The sequence below is a fragment of the Amblyomma mixtum genome, chromosome 8, assembly GCF_055824585.1.
Source record: "Amblyomma mixtum isolate Tamu chromosome 8, ASM5582458v1, whole genome shotgun sequence".
Classification (NCBI taxonomy): Eukaryota; Metazoa; Arthropoda; class Arachnida; order Ixodida; family Ixodidae; genus Amblyomma; species Amblyomma mixtum.
In genome coordinates, this window is record NC_143019.1 from 83,286,677 (window position 1) to 83,296,745 (window position 10,069).

The window sequence follows — 10,069 nt, forward strand, 5'->3', positions numbered from 1 at the left end:
CCTCATTTGGTTTGAGACAGCTAAGACATCCCGTGTTTCTTAAAAGCTTGGTTACATTTTGCTGGGACGCCTGGTATATCCGCCAGCAGCCTTCGTAAATCCTGCGCAGATTACTCTGGGCTTCACAGTGCAGAAACATCATGCGCCATTAGCGAGTTGCCGGGCGAAACCTATCGACAGTCCCACGTACATTAGTTGTACACGGGAAGAGTTGACATCTCGCTTTAAGTCTGCCTGCATATCCTACATCAGAGGTAAAAGGGTTAAGCGTGCCCAAATAGCAAGACCTTGCATGTTTCACTCTGACGAAGAGCTGCTCTTTGAACGTGGTAATAACAAAAGAACCTGCTTCTGAGATTTGTTGGTGCTTCTTTTGCGTTTATCGCATTTTACTTTTTTCTGGTGTGCTACGGTCGCCGCGGAGAAAGCTGCCAGGATAAGGTTTCTTGCTTGTTTCAATGCACTTCAATTACGCCAGCACTGCAAGCGCTTTCGTCGTCTCCATGCAACATGTGGCGCATGGAATTCATGACTGGTTGATGAACATAGCGAGCCTCCGGCGACTGCGCCAGAGGCTGCAAAAGGTTTGTTACTGTCGCGTTCATTGCAGCAGCTTTCTTAATGTCCGCTAGCAGCAGTCTGTAGCGACGCATCGATCAAGACACAAAATTCTTGGTTTTTGTCCAGGCATTCTTTGCGCGCCTTCTTCGTCAAGAGATCGCACATTGATAACGCAACTTGGCCAAGCACCATCGCGAGCTGCCCCACCCTTCACCCTGTCAGGAAGAGAATTACTAATCACAAATCGCCGAGAACATTTCTATCGACGAACAAGAAAAGGTTAGCTAGCGAAAAGGTACAGTGCTAGAGAGAACAAAATAAAAACAAACTCCTGCAGAAACGTCACACGACTAACCTGTCTTTGCGCACTTTTTTTTTTCAAGTTTTTTTTCTTTCCTCTCACCACCGCCTTCCCTGCTTTTCCTGGGTCCGCTCTCGAAAAAAAAAAATCCTGCTCAACCCTGGTTTTTCTGTCTGCCTTTGTTCCTTCCCCGAGGGCTCCTCTGTGTCTGTCCTGTCCCTCCCAGCCCCCTTACCTGAAATGGCGCGGAGGCACTCACTCTACAGCCCACTACCGAACATTTTAAGCCGCCCTCCCGACCACACCCCTCGCGACGCTCCATGAAGTGGAGTGGGGGCTCCGATTCTACTTGTTCACTGTGCCCGGTCGCAGCGCGGTGACTTTATGGAGAAGTCCTCCCCCGCCTTTCCTGCGTTTGTTTGGAACAGGTTTTTTCTTCTGTCCTGCGGCTGGGTTGAGTGTCAAGGGATGAAGGTAGCTTCGAAAACACGCTGGCACTCGCTAGTCTTCGTTGAATTTGTGTTATACAGTTTTTGTGCCTTTCATCGTGTTCCTTTATCAATCCACGATCGAAGATGACATCGCCTTCCATGCGTACGTCCAGAGCAAGTATGGTGGAACCCTGTCGTCCTTGTCTCAGTGTTGAATAACTTCGGTCCGAAAGACGTGAGTGGTGAGCAGTAACATTTACTGACATTTGAGCTGAGGAGGCCACGGCGGTGAAGGCGGATTTTATGACGGCGACGTCGTGCTGCTAAGACGTAAGTACGCATTTGAAATCACTGTGTTGTCTGCCGCCGTCTCAGTTCTATGCTCGGCGTCAACAGAAACTTTCTAGTTTTTCAGTGTTTTTTTTGAACCAGCCAGTTGTAGATTGCACAGCGTAGAGAGACAAAATACCGAAAAAGTTTCTCTCAGTTACATACCGAAATTTGTTGTCCTTCATGGTAACAAGACTAAAATTAGTTTTGTGGTGTGTATTCTTTTTTTACACAGGCATATGGTGCATACGTGCGAGCGCAATCAGCGACGAGCGTCCTGAGGGGGAGAAGCTCAAGGCCCTGAACAAACATCACGCAACGCATCGATGCTGCGAAATGTGCCGTAAATAAAGGAGGATGACCAAGCAAGCATTGGAATCGTCCGAGCAACCTGTTTACACACCAACAATGTTACGACACACATTTGAAACTCAATATTGATTCAAATACGAAAGGCGTGAGGTGCATTCCCGATACTGAGCATTGCCAATCCTCAGGGCCAGGCGTCATGAGACGCCTGGCTTGTCCGTGCCTTCTCTTTCGTCCTGTCTTCTTTTGCACGCATTATCTCTCTTTAAGTAATGTGACGTACACCTTCCGCTGCGTGAGATTCTCGGTAGCTTCTTTACGTCTTTTTTTTCAATTCTTATTTATTTTGCGATTACCAATCCACAATCACTTTACCGATAACGATCATCGATTACAATCCCAATTATTGATTACCTAACATCAATCTTTATCTAGCTTACAGAGCACGGCATACTACGCCACTTCTACACATACACACCATTTGTCCCAGCACACTGAAGCACCATAACACCCCTTTTGATTCCGTCCAATTTCTGACGCGTAATTTGCATATTAATATTTGTCTGGCTCCGCGGTGGCTCAATGGTTACGGCTCTCGGCTGCTGACCCGAAAGACGCGGGTTCGATCCCGGCTGCGGCGGCCGAATTTCGATGAAGTCGAAATTCTAGAGGCCCGTGTACTGTGCGATGTCTTTGCACGTTAAAGAACTCCAGGGGGTCGAAATTTCCGAAGCCCTTCACTACATCGTCCCTCATAGCCTGAGTCGCTTTGGTACGTTAAGCCCCCATACACCACACCAATATTTGTTTTTTTCTTCACTACTGTCGGACCAGAACACATCCCAAACACAGGTTACTAAGCCATACACCCGACCACGCGTTCAATGGGTGTCGCTCAAACACGCCTGAAGCAATTACTCTTCGTGGCCTACGGGAATAAAGAACAAACAAAAACCTTCGTGGCATACGCGTCACTTGCCCACCTGGCGCAGTGGGGCTATTTTCTTTTTCTATTTACAGGAATTGGGGGTTTTTTCCGAAGGGCGGAGCCGCGATTTCACCTGAACGAGGTCCTTACGCTGTCGCTTAATACCTGCGACTGTCCAATACTAGACCTTTCCCGGAATGTATCACAGCTCGCGTTTCTTGTTCAATGGAAAAAAGATAGCGCGCACCGAGGTGTCTCTAACAAGGAGAAGAAGTTGGGCGGGGGAGCCATCACCCAAGGAAAACCGGTTGAGAAGCAAAAGTGGACTGTTTTGCCTGTGGATGAAGTCCAGATTGGGCTAATTAGTGTATATTCATAATGACGGTTCAACAGCGCTGAATTCAGCGCTGGTGTGTGTGTCCTCTCTCTTTCTTGGTCTATGTGTGCTTGCCTGTGAGCCGAACTTGGGCTAGCCCACGTGGGCCGGACTTGGGCTAGCCCATGTGGGCCGGACTTGGGCTAGCCCATGTGGGCCGGAATTGGGCTAGCCCGTGTGGGTCCCCGCTGCACTGCCGCCTAAACCCCGGTGGAGGTCCCCTCTGAGAAGCCCATTACTGCCCCTATGGGTCCCACAAAGGACCGAGGAAAGCCCCCTGTATCGTTTTTATGCATGCAGACGATAGGGGTCCCCTGCTGGTCCTATGTAGCAAGCCCATTGGGCTGCCCTTGTGGGTCCCGTGCGATGCCGAGTTGCAAATCCCGCACATATCCCACATCGGGCCCCCATGGGCTGCCCGTGTGGGGCCCACGAGGGCCCGCAATTCCGAGCCCCGTTTTTGCTACTGGGGACGCTTTACGTAGCTTCATTTATTGACCTTAAAAGAAAGTTGTCACGTGACCAGCTGCTCGCTCACTTCTCTGCCCCAATGTGCACCCAAAGTCTCATCGAGGAGAGTACTTCAGAAAAAACGAATTTTATTCTTTAAGGCGCGTCTGGAAACGTTGAAGTGGCACAGTTGTCATGTGGAAGCTTTTTCATATTGGGCGGGTTATGGCTAAAGGCCGGTAAAAAAACTACTTTACGCAAATATTACTTTACTGCAAATGTCTCAGTAAGCTGTTTCTCAAAGCAATCTACAACTTTTCCATTGACACTTTGTTCCTCAAGTCAATAATTAAAAAGTTAGTTAATTAAGCTTAACTAATTTGTCAACCTTGCTGAACGAAAAAAATACTGCAGACTAGGTCACGCGACTCTAAACAACCCTCATTTGGTTTCAGACGGCTAGGACACCCCGTGTTTTTTAAAAGCTTGGTTACATTTAGCTGGGACACCTGTATATGGTACATAAACTTCCACGCAGACCATCTGCTATATTTTCTCCTCCTTTTTTCACCCTTTTAGACAACCCTTTTATGTGCGACTGCAGAATGGCGCGGCTTGTTCGTCCAGACGCTGACGTGAAAGTGACATCGACCTCGACCTGCGAGCAGCCGACCTGGTTAAAACGAAACATGCTAAATGGCTTAACCGACAAAGACTTGAATAAGTGGCGAGAAGGCTGACCGCCGGGCTGCCACTGCGAGTGCCGTGAAGGATCCCTCGGAGGCCGATCCATCGTCGTCAACTGCTCGTCGGCGGCACTGACCCGAGTGCCCGTTTCTTTTCCTGCAGGCATGACTGAGCTGGATCTGAGCGACAACCTGCTAGAGCAGCTAGACGACACTCTCAGGACAGGCGCTCCTCAAGTCCATGTGATGTCTTTCAGAAATAACAGGCTTTTAAGTGTCAACTGGTCGGTTATTCCCGATACGGTACAGTCGCTCGATGTAAGGGCTAACAGGCTGGAGAAGCTGCCGAAAGACCTGGTGGGAGACCTAAATCTTACTTCCCTGTGGCTTTCTGCAAACCCTTTTCACTGTGACTGCAGCGACTATGCATTCCGACAGTGGATCGATGGGCATCGCGATGTGGTGAGGCCATTGATGTGATAATAGGGCTATACATTCGAGAAGCGTCGCTTGTGTTCGTTGCGTCTTTTCAATACTTTATAACTTCAATGTCTCGAGCCAACAGTGATTCAGCTTGCCGACTCTTGATATTAGTAATGCAGTTCGTGCTTTTTTCTGGGACAGATTGGAGACATAAAACGCGTAGGCTGCGCCGGAAAAACGAACAGTATACTATCGCGGACACCCTTACATGCCCTGCGGCGGAAACAGCTTTGTCCAGCACTTTTTCCGGAATATGCGAAGTACCTGCCCTCCGTCTTGGGTGAGTAATGAATTTTATATGCCTGCGGCCAGAGCTGCCCGTATACGTAACCGCTGTCTTCCGGTAACCTTGGCTGTCACTCGCAGTGGTATTGGCTGTCTTCCTGGCAGTCTCGGCCACCTACCTACACTGCAAGCGGCAGCTAAAGGCGTTACTACGAATGACTGGCTTGTGCAGTTGGGTTCAATGTGCGGCGGGAGAGGACGTGAACGTGGAGCTTTTCGACGTGTTTCTCTCCTTCAGCAGCAAGGATGCAGGATGGGTGCACGACCACCTGCTCCCAAGACTTGGGGCCCTAGGCGTCTCGTGCTGCACCTAAGAGAGGAACTTCAAAGGCGTCTTTCTGCTGAAGGACATCAGTCGAGAGGCTATCGCCTGCTCTCGGAGGACATTGCTACTCCCCACGCAGTGAAATACTCGTTTCATGGCCACAGATTCCGGAAACGTAGCGGCCGAGGCACGCACCTCTGAATCTTGAGCTCTGCCAATGTTACGCAGAGCGGTTAAGACTAATTACACGATTTGAAAGCGATAGGTTTGTTCTAAAAATTTTTTTTTTATTTGCGCTTTAAAATTTTTTTCTTCCTTTTTAATTGCGCGCCTACTCTATATTGCCGCGTCTACAACAATAGCCGCCCGGCGGCTGTTCGGCACGCAGCTCGTGCGCCACGCGGTTCGCTGCTGAAGAAGACAAAGCTCGACGTTCCATCCTGGCCGTCTCGGTGTGCGCTGGCATCATCTCGGTGTTGGCGTTCCTCTGCCGTCTGGACGCGGCGCTACCTGTACCAACTGCTACGTGACACTGGTGGAGGTGCGGGCTCGACGTCCCATGTCCAACACCTCTTCAGACAGCCGCTCATCGAGTCCCGACCAGCTACCCCTTGTCTGCACGCCCGTTCACCGCAGCAGCCGCCGCCCCCTGGGACTGGTCCCAGAGTTTGGTCTCCTCCCAAAAGAGGCACGCACTCATCGACCTGGTGAGCATACCACCATGGCTCAGGCTAGCGCTTCACACTTGACGCTCCAGCAACCCCGCGTGCCAGCCAGCTTCCATGGCGTCACTTTCGAAGACGTTGAAGACTGGCTTGACCAGTTTGAGGGGGTTGCCGATTTCAACCAATGGAGCCCTGCGCAGAAGCTGCGGAACGTGTATTTCGCCCTCGAAGACGGAGCCAAGATTTGGTTCGAGAACAGGGAGGCCGATCTCCAAAGCTGGGATACCTTCCGCCAGCAGGTCCGGGACACCTTTGCTAGCACGGACCGCCGGGATCGTGCGCGGCGCCTCCTGGACGCTCGCGTCCAAAAGCCTAATGAGACCGTTGCCATGTTCGCCGAGGACGTGACCCGTCTTTGTCGGCGCGCTGACCCAGATATGGCGGAATCCGCGAAGCTCCGCCACCTGATGCAAGGTGTGAAGGACCAACTCGTCGCTGGTTTGGTCCGGAATCCCCCGCAGACGGTAGCCGACTTCATCAAAGAGGCGACCGCCATTGAGCGGGCCTTGCATCAACGCTGCCGCCGAAATGACTCCTTGTGCGGTGAGCCAAGCGCCAGTGCGGCTTCTTTGAGCGTGTCCAGCGACAATGGGTCGCTGCGCGAGCTCATACGCGCTGTGGTCCGTGAAGAGCTGCAGAAACTGACCCTTGCCTCGTCTGACCCGACGGCTGCGGCTCTTACCGAGGTTGTGCGCGACGAGATTCGTCAAGCATTTTCACCGCCTCCTCCAGTCATGCCGGAGCCACGCCCCATGAGCTACGCCGCGGCTCTCCGTTCCGAGTTGCCACCTGTGCAACGCTTGCCGTACCACCCGCCGCCGCCAACCGCTCCGCCACCGTCATTCTACCAGCGGCCTCAGCGAGGACCTGCCATGCGTCCACCGGCCCGGAAGGCGGCTGTTTGGCGCACTTCTGATCAGCAGCCGCTCTGTTACCATTGCGGGGAAGCCGGCCACCTGTATCGCCGTTGCCCATACCGTGAAATCGGCCTCCGGGGTTTCCCACGTGACGCTCCTTGTCCCCGTTTCGGTGAGCGACCCCACGAAATAGAGGAGTACCTTGCTGCCCATGACACCACATCTAACCGCCGACCCCGATCTCCGTCTCCCGCACGCGTCACATCGCCCAGCCGCCAGGCTTTCTCAGATGGACTGCGGGGCCGGTCTCCAAGCCCGCGCCGGGGAAACTGAAAGCGGCGACCTCAGGGGGGAAGGTTGCGGACAGCGGATATAACGAAGGCCCCCGAACGCCGCCGGAGCGCGATGCCGAGATCCCGATGCCGCCGCAGCACGATTCTGTGAACCCGAGTTTCCCTGACACCGATGCAGTTAGCGCCGACCTCCGCATTCACGTTGACGGGCACCCAGTGACTGCTTTAGTCGATACAGGCGCGGACTTTTCGATCATAAGCAAGCACCTCGCGGATCGCCTCAGCAAGGTAAAGACAGCCTGGGATGGACCTCAAATTCTTACTGCTGGGGGTCACCTCATGACGCCTGTCGGAAGATGCACTGCTCGAGTCACCATTGCCAATTCTGCTTTTGTTGGCACTTTTGTTGTTCTGCCGCACTGCTGCAAAGACCTGATCCTCGGAATGGACTTCTTGCGTGAGCATGGTGCCATCATAAACCTTCCTGATCGTCTGGTAACATTTTCGACCCCTGGAACGATTCCAGCCGACACCGAACCACGCAGAGTGGCCCTGCGCATAACCGACGCCGATGTGACCGTCCCTCCGCGATCCTGTGCCCTCGTTACCGTCATTTGTGACGACCTGTGCAGTGCTGACGGCGTAGCAGAACAGAACACTGCGCTTGTACTCTCTCATGGGGTCTGCGTCGCCAGAGGTATCGTCACGCTACGAAACGGCCTGGCAGATGTCCTTCTAACGAATTTCGGGACCGAACGGCAACACATCGCCAAGGGCACTGCGGTCGCATACTTCGAGGGCATCGCCGAAATTAACGACTGCCTTGCCCTCCAGAGCGAAACGTCCAATTCTTGCACACCTCAGCTGATCCTCGACGTGAACCCAGGCTTACCCCCAGCCGATAGGGAGAGCCTAGTCGGCCTACTGCATCAGTTCCAAGACTGTTTCTCGTCTACGTCGGCAGTCAAACAGACGCCTCTCGCTAAGCACCGCATCATTACGGACTGCAGTACCCGACCAATTCGGCAAAACCCATACCGTGTCTCACTGCGGGAGCGTGAAGCCATAGCTGAACAAGTCAAAGAGATGCTGCAGGATGGTGTTATTCAGCCGTCGAGGAGCCCGTGGGCTTCGCCTGTGGTTTTGGTTAAGAAGAAGGATGGTAGTCTGCGATTTTGCGTTGACTACCGGAAGCTTAACCAGGTTACCAAGAAAGACGTCTACCCGTTACCACGCATTGACGACTCTCTTGACCGGTTGCGGCACGCGCGCTACTTTTCTTCGCTGGACTTAAAAAGTGGTTACTGGCAGATCGAAGTTGACGAGCGGGATCGCGAGAAGACAGCGTTCGTGACGCCGGATGGCCTTTATGAGTTCAAGGTCCTTCCTTTCGGTTTGTGTTCAGCTCCAGCAACATTTCAGAGAATGATGGACGCTGTTTTGTCGGGCCTGAAATGGCAGACGTGCTTGGTATACCTGGACGACGTTGTTGTATTTTCCTCTGCCGTCCTCTGCGTTCCTCTGCCGTCTGGACGCGGCGCTACCTGTACCAACTGCTACGTGACAATATCATACAGTCGTAGGGCAACGCGTGAACTAGGTTAACATTTGTTCGCCGATACCTAACGCGGTTTGGGGGTGTACGGGTTGCGTGCTTGCTTCGCAATGTTATTACCCTCGTTTCAATTACCAGGCAGTGCGGAAGAAATTTTATTTTTGTTATATAGCATGGTGACGTCATCGGGTGTTTTTGGGACCACTGCTGCTGGTGAACGCCGAAAACGCTAAGTTTCTTTGGCGATGACCCAAATGAAGGTTTGGCATCAAAAGGCAGTGCTCCTATATATGGCTACTAAACTGTTACTTCTGGTAACATTCAGTCACATCGGGAATAATTCGCTTGGAGTCTTTTCTAGTTAAGCTGTATTCAATAGCCCAATGAAAGCATTGCGGTGAACAAAAAAAATGGTGTGGTTCAACGTGGCATGAACACAGTAATACAAGCAAAAGCTCTGTTAAACATGGTCTCCAATGTATGAAATCAATTTTAAAGGTCAAGGTCAAAGGTCAGGTACACAATGGTCATAGTCATCTGGTCGCGTGGTCGTATACTACCATAGCTTGGGCCCTGCCACCACGCAGTTCAGTTTGGTTTGACCTTGTCAGGGATTAAAGGTCAGTGTCTCATCCTCATCGAAATCAGAAGTGGTACCTATAGGGGTAGAGCTGCCGCTCTAAAAATGCTTTGGAAAACTTACGGTGCATTCATTACTCGGCCAAAATATTCAGAAAAGTGAGATGCGGGGAAAACACTACAGAGGGTAGCCTGGGGGAATAAATAGTTTGCATAGAAGGGCTTGACTTCTAAATAAAGCAAAGCGCTCTCTTTAACACGTTTTTCGTGTCGGAGGACATGATAATCATCTTTTATCTCAAACCCGCAAAAATAATTCGCGTATCGGCCCGCAGTGCTAGCCGAAGCGAGCACGACTAGTGTTGATTGTAGCGCTACCTGTCCACCAGCGCGAAGCGCAATCCCGCCAACAAGTTGCCGTAGCACTTAATATGGCAGGTAGAACAAAGAAAGTCTTCGTGACCACGCGTGGCGTCTACTAGTTCTTGGGTTCGTTGCAGGCTGTCTGCCGTTAGTGTAAGACATAAAACTCCTGACTGTAAAGAGATGGTACCTTATAGTTTTGCGTGATGCTGTCGGCATTCAAAAAAGGGCGCTTGCTTGTATTTATTATCATTATCAGCGAAGTGCACGCCAGAAGAAATGGGTGCGTTCA